This window comes from Molossus molossus, unplaced genomic scaffold, assembly GCF_014108415.1.
Source record: "Molossus molossus isolate mMolMol1 unplaced genomic scaffold, mMolMol1.p scaffold_m16_p_14, whole genome shotgun sequence".
NCBI classification, from domain to species: Eukaryota; Metazoa; Chordata; class Mammalia; order Chiroptera; family Molossidae; genus Molossus; species Molossus molossus.
In genome coordinates this window covers 42,646,944-42,659,808 of record NW_023425349.1, presented here as the reverse complement: position 1 = coordinate 42,659,808, position 12,865 = coordinate 42,646,944, and positions in this window count along the sequence as shown.

Sequence of the window (12,865 nt, the reverse complement as noted above, 5' to 3'; positions counted from 1 at the left end):
GAAAGTACGGAATGGTGCAATATATTTATATGTCATATATTTATAACGTATACAATATAACATACATCGGATTTTCCAGGTCACAGTAATGAGGAACAATATGATATTTTTGTTTATTCAAGGCATAACTATTCTTTTTCTCTTTCTTTTCACAAAGTAAAGTCTGTTTTAGCTAACAGCATCAGGAGAGGCCTTCTGAAGTCTTGGTAAGTGTGATTAAAGAACCATGAGTAGTACCATTGGCTGAAAGCAAGAGAGGTTAAAGCAGTCTTAGCTGTTGTTAAACGCTTACTCCCAACATTTAAAGGCCAACTAAAGGAGAAATCTGTTCTGGGCTTTAGCAAGGGCAGAGTTTCTCAACCTCAGTAATACTGACATTTTGGATTAGATAATTCTTTGTGGGTGGGTGCTTTTTTGTTCACTGTAGGATGCTTAGTATCATCTCTGGTTTCTACCCACGACAGTAGCACCATCCCAGTTATGACAATCAAAAGTGTCTTCAGATATCCCAAATTGTCAAATGTCCCCTGAGACCGACTAGGGAGAAAAACTGCCCCCAGTTAAGAACCACAGAGTTTAGGCCAATACTAGGATCTTATAGGTATATTACATCGCAGTATCATAAAAAAGCAAATTATAGGTATCCACTATCCTCCTAACTTTACCCCCTCAGTTTTAACATGAAAATATTAACTGAAGAGGAGAGGGAGGTTTATTGTGTTCTATACCATAATTCACACTCTTATATCCGAAGAGTATGGATTTGGGTAGCCAGGCATCTCAGATTATCTTTTGTTGGTTTCAGTAATAATAACAATAGTAGCTGCCATTCAATGAGGGACAGTTATGGTGACTCACTCTGTGCTAAGTCACTACATGTGCTATTTCACTGGATCCCTACAACACACAGATAAGTTAATGACATTATCATATGCTCTCCTCAGGTGAGTACCCTGAAGCTTGGAGCATTTAAAGCACTTGCCCACGCTTGTACCTGAGTAAGTAAGAGAGCTCGTATTTAAATCCAGGTGATTCCACCCAGAATTTGAACTACTTTATGTACAGTTTCTCCCTGTGTGGACTAGATTGCAAAGGAGGGAAACCTGCTCCCATGGACTGACATGTTACTGCCCTTAATAGCTGATGCTTAGCAGATGTCTTTCTAGCATTTTCACATAATTTAGGCCTGAGTGAGTCATAGCCTATAATCGCTTTATGAGAACAAAGTGGCAAATAGCTCATTTAAAATTATCCCTGTCAAAAGAAGATAAGAAAATTACATGTGGGTTTGATAAAAAACATTTTATGTCTCTTCTAAAACACTTGTTAAATTTTATCGAGATGTGACCTTATAAACTTAGACCTAGAACGGATCGGCAAGCTGCGTGCTCAGTAGGAATTCAAGTCCCCACTCAATATTTAATTTGTGTTAATTAACTCAATACTTAGTTTTTGCTAGTTGAGCCCATCTTCTCTCGTGTTTCCTACATGTGTTGACAAGGGGGATATCTGACTGCTGCATTACATGTTTTCTCTCTTGCCCTGCTGATAGAGGGTTAAAAACGAGTGAAATCAGCAAAATTCAGGCAGATTGAATAAAATAGAACCAAACCAAACCAAAGCAGAGATATCAATTAATCCAGAGCCTAGAAATTGAACTAATAAATTTGCCCTCGTCTATGTTTCCTCAGTTTAATGCCAGAGCTCCCAACCCCCTTTTTATTTATACATTCATTTTTAATCCTCACTGGGGGATATTTTTCTATTTATCTTCAGATAGAGTTGGGGGGAGAGAGAGGGAGAGAGAGAAACATCGATGTGAAAGGGACACATCAACTGGTTGCCTCCTGCATGACCCAGACCAGGGCCGGGACGAATCGCAACAGAGGTATGTACCCTTACCCTGGAATCGAACCCGTGACTCATTGGTCCACAGGCTGATGCTCTGCTGTTGAGCAAAACCGGCCAGGGCTATTTATACACTCTTTTCATCATCACTTCAGTTTATATTCATTTATTGTGTTGCCATTTCCCAAGCTGATTATAAAAGTAATGTAAGAAGAGTCTTCTCGTAGTTTTTTTTTTTTTTTAATTGGTGCATTAGGTCATGTCTTCATTAGTACTTAGCAGATATTCGGTAAATATTTACTGTCTTATAGAGCCCAGTAGACAAATCAGAGTAGGAAACACACAAAGACAGAAGAAACAGACAAACCTTAGCCATCTGGAAAATCACCAGCCTGCCGTTGAGTGGTGGAGCACAGGAGAAGCAGTGAATTGTTACAACCATATTTCACCAATTGCATTTTAACTAACCTTTATTACGGAGAATTTAAAATACATTCAAAAGTAGAAAGACTAGGAAACGAACCCCCATACATTTTTCACTAGCCTCAAAAGTCAACAAACCATGGCCAGTCTTGTCACATAATGTATTAGTTATCTATTGAGGTAAAATGAATTACCCACAAATTTAGCAGCTTAAAACAACACACATTTATTATCTCACGGTTTCTGTGGAATGGGTCTCCCCATAGGGCTAATGTGGGTTCTCTGGCTCTGGTCTCCCGAAAGATTGCAGTCATCTCAAATCTCATCTGGGAGGGGTATACTTCCTTGCTTACTCCAGTGGTTACAGGCAGGATTCATTTACCCCTGAGCCCCTGAGAGAGACCTCCCTCCGTCCACATCCAGGTGGGCATCTATAGAGCATCTCAACATGGCAGGCAACGTGCTTCATTAGAGCGCCGAAGAGAGGGAGCAAGCGAGACGAGCGAGATCGGAAGTCACAGTCTATTGCAACCTAATCATTAGAGAGGTGTTTCTTCATCCGTGCTGACTTCCATTCTCCAGAAAAAAGTCACTAGGCCCAGACCACACGCAAGGGGAGGGAATTACATGAGGCTGTACCTGCCAGAAGGTGCGGATGCTGGGGGCTTTTTTAGACGCCTGTCTGTTGCACATGCATGCCCTTGTTCACTTCTAGCTTCCACATTATTTGAAGCAAATCCCAGATTTCATATCATCTCCTCTGTAAATATTTCAACATGTATCCCTAAAAGATGAAGGCTCTTGCAAAAAAAAAAAAAATATATATATATATATGTATATATATGCATATATATGTATATATGCATAATACCATCACAACACCTTAAATTTCATAATTATCTAATATTTTAAAATATCCAATCTGTGTTCAAATTTCCAGTTGTCTCACGAATATAGTAATACATTGAGATAGGTTGAAACATTTTTAAATGTCTTCTACGTTTCTTATAATCTATTGTTTCCCCTGTTTCTTCCTCCTTCTCCGTCCACCCCCTTGTCATTTATTTGAAGAAACCAGCTTGTTTGACCTGTAGAGTTTCCTGCTGTCTGGGGTTTGCTGATTGGGTCCCTGCAGTATTAGTTTAGCACGTCCTTAATATTTCCTTATAAACTGATAATCATTGATTTGTAAGATGACATTTTCTACACACAGAAGTCAGGGTGATTCTCGCTATCAGAAGCACTGTGTAACGTCTCAGGTGACTGTCACACTGCGCTGTCATTGCCTCCGCGTGCGGCATGACTGTATTGTTACCACCTCAATGGAATTATGGGCACTGTCGCTATTACGTGTGTTGAGTTGAATCTTTATTGAAACATTTTTTCTTTCAAAGAGATTATACTGTGATTGTGCATTGAAAGGAAAAGTCACCGTGTGTGTAGAAAAACACAGAAACAGAGCAGCGGGCGTACATTTTCTTTATTTATGACTGGACCACTACAGTCCTTTGAGGCTCTGACAGCGAACCAAGTAAAGACATTTGAAGAACGAATGTGAGTCCCGTTGTTGTCCGAGGAGCACGGGGAAGCCAACAGCACGCAGCCCCTTGGAAGAAAATTCCAGTCAGCAGTCAAGCACGTCTCACGTTCCATGCAAAATACACATTATCTTTCAATAAACTCTGTGGAAACACACAGAAATCAATCACTTGGAATGGTAAAGTGATTCCTGTTGGATTCCTTTTTGCGTTTTTTGGTAGAACATCTATTGCTTTGGGAAATACGTGAAAAGAATATAAGCAAAATTGCATAATCAGTCTTATCATAATTAATGCACAGGGAAAAGATTGGAAGGAAATATATTAAATTGCTACCAATACTGATGAGATTCTGGGACACTACTTTTTTTTTTTCGGTATCTTCTTGTTGTTTTCCTGAATTCTTTATAACGAACAAGGAATATAACGAACCTTTAAAAATCAGAAGGGGAGAAAATCCAGTAAATATTATTTTTGTAAAAACACCATGACAGCCCGACCAGTGTGGCTCAGTGGTTGAGCATGGACCCATGCACCAGAGGTCGCGGGTTCGATTCCCGGTCAGGGCACAGGCACAGGTTGTGGGCCCGATCCCCAGTGGGGGGCGTGCAGGAGGCGGCCAGTCGATGCTCTGGCTCAGCGATGGTTCTCTTTCTCTCCCTCTCCATTCCTCTCTGTCTAAAAATCAATAAAGAAAAAAATAAAAATAAAAAAGTCTGCAGTTTTTTATTTTATTTTATTTTTTATCCTTACCCAAGGATATTTTTCCATTTTTTGTACAGATAGAGTGGGAGAGAGAGAGAGGAAAGGAGAGAGAGAGAGAGAAACATCGACGTGAAAGGGACACATCGAGTGGCTGCCACCCGCACGACCAACCAGGGCCGGGGACAAACTGCAACTGAAGTACGTGCCCTTAGCGGGAACCAAACCCGGGTCTCTCCGGACCGCAGGCCGACGCTCTAACCGCTGAGCCAAACCGGCCAGGGCAAGACTGCAGTTTTTAAAAAAAGAAAGAAAGAAAATTAAAATTTAAAAACACGACGACAGAAAAGTGACGTGGAGACGGTGGTGTGGCCTGTGGAAGAGAAGCGGAGGCTGTTCCCCGGCTGGCTGCTTGAGCGGCGCCAGCTTCGACTGCGGAGGCCCCTGGCAGCCCCTGTGTGGACCGACTTCTCCCGCTTGGCAGGCCCCACCCACCCTCCACTGCAGAGCTGTCTTAGTGCTATTTGGCGATGGATGTTGTTCAACCCTTGTTAATTTTTCTCCAGAGTATTCAGGTTCAATATTCTCATGAGCCTCGAGTACAAGGCCTGTTGGATTCTTTAGGTGGAGAATTTTTAGAATATCTTAATCACTGACATTTTTGTTAATGCTTCATTTGTGTGGCTACAGGGGAGTGATGAATGACATAAATCTCTGTAAAAAAAGTTTTCAGAAATCATTTTAATAGTATAAAATAAAAACCCTAAATGATAAGAAGATACTTTTATCAGGTTAATTGGCATGTTTTCTTTTAAAATTGTTACTGATTTTTTTTTTTTTTAGAGAGAAAGGAAGGGAGAGGGAGAGAGAGATAGAAACATTGATAAGAGAGAGAGAAGCATCAACATCATCGATCAGCCACCTCCTGCAAGCTCCCCCTGGGGATCGGGCCCACAACCTGGGCATGTGCCCTGACTGAGAATCCAACGAGCGACCTCTTGGTGCAGGGATCGATGCTCAACCACTGAGCCACACCAGCCAGGTAGCGTGTTTTTTTTCTTAGTGGCTGTCAAAATAATTGTGTTTTACAACTAAGTTTTCAAATTTGATGAACTATATTACCAACAATAGAACAAAAAAGAACAACTAAATAAACTGTGTTCTGGTGCTAAAGTTAAGAGATTTAGGGATTTATCTCTTTCCTCATGTGTCTCTTGTTGATAATCCCCACATTTTCATGCGACCAGATATCATAAGTTGTGGCATACATCATGAATTTTGTAACAGCATTTTAGAAAAAACAGCACCTATAAAATTGCACAAGTTTTTTTCCTGATAGACATAAATCTTCCAGTTCATAAGTTTTGTTTGGGTTTGAACCATTTTATGTTCAGAGTCCAAATGTTCTCTCGAGTCTATTTTGAACACTGTCCATATTGTCATGGTGGCCTCCTCCACTGCACCTCAAAGTCTGTCTTTTATAATCTGTTCCTTTTTAGCACATTAGGAACAAAAGACTAATTTCAAGGCATATCACAGTATGCCAGGCTTGATGGACAGTTCTTTTGTGGTTAAAATAACCATTACATTTTCCTCTCTTAATTGAATTACATATTGATGGACATTAAAGAGTTCCTAAAAGTCAGCCAGGGATTTCTGATTGATGGATAACAGTGCCAGAGTGATAGCCATTTGGCATTTAAGAATAGACATCATTAAACCTTCACCGTTTTGAGAAACCCATGCCTATTCCAAGAGATTTGGCAATTTGTACTGCCTTTATTTGGACTGCATAGAGCATGGTAATATTCTGCAAAGTCAATTATTATTTGTTTCTCTGTTCAATTTTCACATATCTTTTTGAAGACCTTTTAAATAACAATTCGGGTCCAAATTTAAAATAAAGTTCAAATACGTTTCATGCTAACAAGGCTTCTCTCTCGGCGTAGGTAAGACTCGGATGAATCTGTAACCTCTGGGCACATGCTAGCGTGCACGCGTGCAGGCATGACATCTATGTCACAGCTCGCTCCTCTGCCAAGTTTCTTTTGGCACTGACTATAAATTACATGTGAATTTGCGATATGTTTAAATGTGAAAAGTTCTGCATCTTAGACTTGATGAAATACAGTAATAAATGACATTTATAGGGTGTGGTATAATATGCTAGATACTTTGCCTAGATATATTATACTGAACCTTCATAATTATCCTATGAAACAGTACTGTTATTATCCCCATTTTACAGATGAAGAAAACTGAGTCTCAGGGAGTTTTAGTCACTTGTCCAAGTAAAAGGCAGAATTGAGTCAAAGCTTGAACTTGAAAGAATATTCTCTCTGTACCTCCCCATTTCCATCCCAGCAACGCATTACCTTTTTAAATTTTCATGTGAGGTCCAATACAACTTTTGATGGTGGAAATGTTCTCCATCTGTATCATCCAATATGGTAGTCACTAGCCACCTGGGGCTATAGAGCAGTTGAAATGTGTTTAGTATGACCCAGCAATTAATTTTACATTGACTTGATTTTAATTAATTTCACTTTAATTGGGCACACGTGGCTGGTGGCTCCCATGCTAGAGATTGCAGCACTAAAATGACAATCACTATGTTTTCAGGAAAATACCAAAGAGTTAAGGGACACAGATTTTACTTTTGGCTCTTGCAAAGTCATGTCTACACAAGGGCAAATATTCTGAAGTAATTACTTCTGTGTTGTGCTTTCCATTACAAGAAGCTATTTCCCCACTTTGGCATTCAAGTATATTTTATTTGAAAACAAACACACACCAAACAAACTCTGCTGGTAGAAACTCTGACCTTGGGTGAAGATGATTCCATGCATGCGCCATCCAATGGAGCATTTGTCCCTCCCCAGGGAAGGCTTTAGCAGTGGTTTGAGTATGTCACTGTCTTCAGGTTGATTGGCTTCAAGCCAGGTGGCTGTGGGGGAGATGAGTCGCAGGGGTGCTAATTCTGCTACTCTGCAACGTGGCCATATGAGCAAGTGTGAGGTTTCCACTTTGCAGAGAAAATGAATACGTCATAATCCCAATTCCTCCCTGGGTATTTTGGTTGGCTTCAAATACCCTTCTTTTTGTAATTAAGTGGGAACGGGAAAACAGATGGTCACCTTGTCAAATCTTGTTTTCAAGTTAAATACACACAGCCCTCTTTCCTAAGTAGGATAATTCCCTTTTAATGGTAACACATTTAAGAGAGGGAAGCACTGGTGTTTTTGCATAGGATTGATGAATGTGCCTACAATGTTCATCTGCTTGACCAATGCGCTTGGAAAAATATTCCTTAATTTTCATGGAAGGGCCACCTGTCATCCTCTGTGTTGTCCAGAACAGTAATCATTCAGTGTCTCTGTACTTTAGTCTCCTCAGGGTTACACCTTCTGTGCAAACACCCTAAGCAATAATATTTATCTAGACACTGCAAGGTGTCGTTCAATGGGAGATTAAAGAAACAGTGGGGGAGAGTTTCCCAGATGGTCCCACTGTCAAAATTTTGTTTGCTTTTTGGGTATTGAGGAGGATCTAGAGAGGTGAAGGAATCAATAATTTCTTAAAACTGGAAGCCATATTTTTCTTATCCACCTTCTAGAAAAATGAGGATGAATTGATTAGGGAGATGTAGGCCTTCCCCAGATTTATTCTCCACATCATGGAAAAGAAACAGACGCAATACCTTCAGTTAAAAAAATTGTTTTTGAAGGGGTAGGAAAACGAAAAGCTAGTCTGTCTTTGCCAATTCTAAAGTCCCTCTTCCATACCCTCCTAGAGGTGTCTCGTCTTCCTTCGCTCGGCCACCTTCATGCCGCGCTGGCACATCCACGGTGCACAGAGTAACAGTGGAGTTGCAGACAAAGAGAAACCTCGATTCAGCCTCTTCGTGTAGAAAAACGAGATCTTTGTCACTGATTTTCTATCAATCAGCAATGATTTATTGAGCGTCTACTGTGTGCTCAGAACTGTGTTGAAATTCTCCCTCTGGCCCTGAAGAAGAGCACATTGATTTTTAGAACCACCTTTAGTTATGACTTTAATTTAAAATCCAATATTATTTTTTAAATGTGTGTCATTCCTCTTGGACTTCTGAAGTCTTTTGCTTTCTGCCTATGTGTTGGCTTGGGGGGAACTTTCTTTTTTCTTTCTTTAGTTCATTTAGCCAGAACTAAAGAGAAAACTTAAGCATGGTATTTTTTTTATGAAGTTTCTTTTGAAGTGTTTTGATATTTTGGCTGGTCTAATTAATTTATAAAGGATTTTTAGTTACTATAAATGCTTACAATCTAAACATATACAGTTTGGGAGATCAATTCATACTGTGCGCATACCTTAAAAATGTGCCTACATATAGTATGAGTGGATTTAGGCTCAGTGAACTGAAATGTCCTTTATTTTTATTTTTATTTTTTACATTTATCTTTAGATAGAGCAGGAAGAAGAGAGGGAGGGAGAGAGAGAGAAACATTGATGTGAGAGAGACACATCAACTGGTTACCACCCGCACAACCCAAACCGGGGTGGTGACAAACTGCAACCGAGGTACGTGCCCTTAGTGGGAACCGAACCCGGGACTCTCAGGTCCATGGGGCTATGCTCTAACTGCTGAGCCAAACGAGCCAGGGCTGAAATGTCCTTTAACTAGAACATTACAGTAGTCCCTCGCCACTGCAGCTTCAACTTTCGAGGCTTCACTCTATTGTGGTTTTTTCAAATATATTCATTAAAAATTTGGTCAAGACAGTGAAAATGATACAGTGCACACTCAGTTGTCTGAGTCAATTATACACCCCTGTATTACAATTAAAATTACTGTATGTATGAACTGTAGGCCTGTGTATTCGAGCACCCCAGGAATCCTATCGCCAGTGCAACCGCTTGAGTCTGGAACTGATTAACCGCGATAAACGAGGGACGACTGTACATATGGAGCCCGACTCTTGAGCTTAAATAGGGGGATAATAATAGATATATGTGTAATAATATATCTTATAATCATTTTATAGTCTATGATCATATTGTAGAATTTACATAATCTAAAAATTTTTAAAAGCCTGCATTTTACTATTACTGAGCAAATGTTGTTACTAGCTCAGAAGTGAAGATGTTCACTGAAATTTATTATTTATAAATTGATTGGTCAAAAGACAAGTCTGGGTCACGTGAGTTCTGCTATTAATGAGGCTACACAGCAAAAAAAAAATGTGTCTTTTTCACTGAGTCTTGTTTTTTTCTATGGTTATTAAGGAGGGTCTTTGCATTATTCAATATTTTGGGTTTGTTTAAAATCTCAGAGGGAATGTTACACAAAACCACAAATATTTCAGATGTTACTGTTATTATTGAATTACTCATTCGGACTGCAAATGAAACCAGGAATGACTTTGCCATTTAAAACTCCCAAGCAAGCGTGAACAAAGTGGTGAACTTCCAAGGGTAAGCAGATGCGGTAAACACACGCTCTTCTCATATTTGTTTTACTAACAAGAGCACAGGATGAATATATGTTACAGATTTCTCTTTCCCTCATCATTTTGTGAAGTTATTAGTTGGTTATAATGTTTAAAAAGAAAATTATAAGAGCGTACTCTTCTTTAAGATCTGAAAGCTCAGGTATCCTAGATTGAGTAAATTATATCTTTATTTTTTTAATTAATGCATTTGTCTGTGTGATATTAAGTTTGTCTCTTTGTTGTTGTTGTTTTTTAATCATCACCCTAGGATATTTTTCTATTTATCTTCATATATTGTGGGAAGGAGGGAGAGAGAGGAAAGAAAGGAGGAGAGAGAGAAACATCGATGTGAGAGGCACATCGACTGGTTGCCTCCTGCATGACCCCGACCAGAGCTGGGGATGAACGGCAACTGAGGTACATGCTCTTGGCTAGAATTGAATCTGTGACTCATTAGTCCATAGGCTGACGCTCTAACCACTGAACAAACTGTCCAAGGCTGAGCTTGTCTCTTTGTAAGAGATCTTTAAGTGTTCTGATTACTAGTCCCTTATCAGATATGTGATTTGTAAGTATTTTCTCCCATTCTGTAGGTTGACTTATTCACTTCCTTGATAGTATCCTTGGAGGCACAAAAGACTTTAATTTTGTAAAATCAAATTGATCTATTTTTTGGTTGCTTGTGCTTTTTAGAATTATCTTACTTTTTTCTTTATCCTCACCTGAGGACATTTTTTGCATTTATGTTCAGATTGAGAGGGAGGGAGAGAAGGCAGAAGAGAGAGAGAGAGAAACATTGATGTGAGAGAGACACATCGACTGGTTGCCATCCGCACAACCCCAACTGGGATGGGGACAAACTGCAACTGAGGTACGTGCCCTTAGCGGAAACCAAACCCGGGTCTCTCTGGACCGCAGGCCGACGCTCTAACTACTGAGCCAAACCGGCCAGGGCTAGAATTATCTTTCTTTATAGTTCTTCCTCTCACACTATCCTGTTGCTTCTAAACAAGATCAGTTAGGCAAAGTCCCTGCCATGGCATCTGACACAGCATTGAATTTCAGTGAATTTAATTCCTTCTTTTTGCACCAGGAAGGAGGGAGAGAAGGAGCTTGGATGGGACAGTGGCTAGACTCACATAAATTAGAGTAGTGTCCCAAATCTGAAGTGAGGACAGAGGGCATGGGACAGTCGAGTCAATGGAGTGTGACAGCCGAACAGACACGGGCTAAAGGGATACTCAAAGTTGTTGCCAAGTTTTCTTGACTAGACACCTGGCAGAATGGAGTGGTTACTAAGAGAACTCAAGTTGCAACACAGGTTGAGACATTCAGTGAAGATATGTGGAAGTCAATTTTATTTTATTTTTTTATCCTCACCAGAGGACATTTTTTGTTCAGAGTGGGAGGGAGAGAGAGAGAAACTTCGACGTCAAAGGGACACATCGAGTGGCTGCCACCCGCACGACCAACCAGGGCCGGGGACAAACTGCAACCGAGGTACGTGCCCTTAGCGGGAACCGGACCGGGGTCTCTCTGGACCGCAGGCCGACGCTCTAACCGCTGAGCCAAACCGGCCAGGCTGTGGAAGTCAATTAGAAATAGAAGGCTCCTGCAAAGGAATAAGGAGATTTATTTATGACTTTGAATTTGAACATATATTTCAAAGGTTATAAGCTGGAAAGGGATGTGATATTTTAAAATTGTGAATAAAGTCTCATTTCCTCGCTTCAGAACCGGCACTGTTCCCACAACCAGGCTTGTAACCTTGGTTCTGCCAATCAGACATAGCTGTGGAAAATTTGGGAGTGAGCGGCATCAGCTGGGAAGATCGTGTGGGCTCCTGGAGGCAGAAGCGTGGCTCCCCGGGCAGCTGCGGGGGCTTTGGCACCCGGCTCGCGCGCTGTCACGTGGAGGTGGAGTGGCAGCGTTTCACGGGGGTGAAGCGGAGGTGTGCCTCGGAGTTTTTTTTTCTGGCTGCGATGTTTCTGCAGTGTTCTGGGCAGTCTTCCACGGAGTCCATAAGCTACCTAATATCTGGTAATATTTATCATTTCTTTCCTGCTTACATAGCAAGAATGTATTCAATCTTTTGAAACTCTCTTGAACAACAGTAAACCTGTTATAACGTTAATTGTGATGTAATTTTATTCTGCTTGTGTCTCTGTCTCTGCCATTTGACTTGAGGGCAGTGGTTGTCTACTGGGAGTGATTTTGCTCCATCCCCAGGGGACATGTGACAAGGTCTGCGGACACTCTAGTTATTACAGTTGGGGTGGAGGGGTTGCAAATAAACAGTCCACAATGTAGGCCCCCCACAATAATGGATTACCTGAGTCAATACGTCAGTAGTGCCCGTGTAGAGAACCCTGATGCGGAGAACATGAGGGCTGAAGTCATAGCTGCTCATGACTGTGTCTCCAGAACAGTGTCTCGCACCAGAGGGCATCTGATAAATCCTTGGAGGAGTGGAATGGAAGGGGGTGAAAGGCAGTACTTCACTGCACATCATCATTTAGAGAGTGGCTGGAAAGAGTGTGTACTTCTTCATCTCATTTTTGTTATTCACTAGATTCTCTTTTCTGTCTAACCCATTAAATGTGACTGTCCCCGAGGATTTGCTCATTGGCCCTTTTCTCTTCATGTATTCTCTCATTTCTTCTCTTCCTATTCTCTGTGGGGTCTTCTGCTCATAGACTTCCTAACCAATCTCTTCCAGTTGCAAAACTCACTACCAAATACATATTCACAGATCACAGATCTTTGTTTTTAGCTCAGTCATCTACCCAGGGCTCCGGAATCTCCTACTGACATGTGGATGCTCACTGACACCTCAGACCGAATCCGTTATGCACACGACTCGTGAGCAGAGGACACACCAGT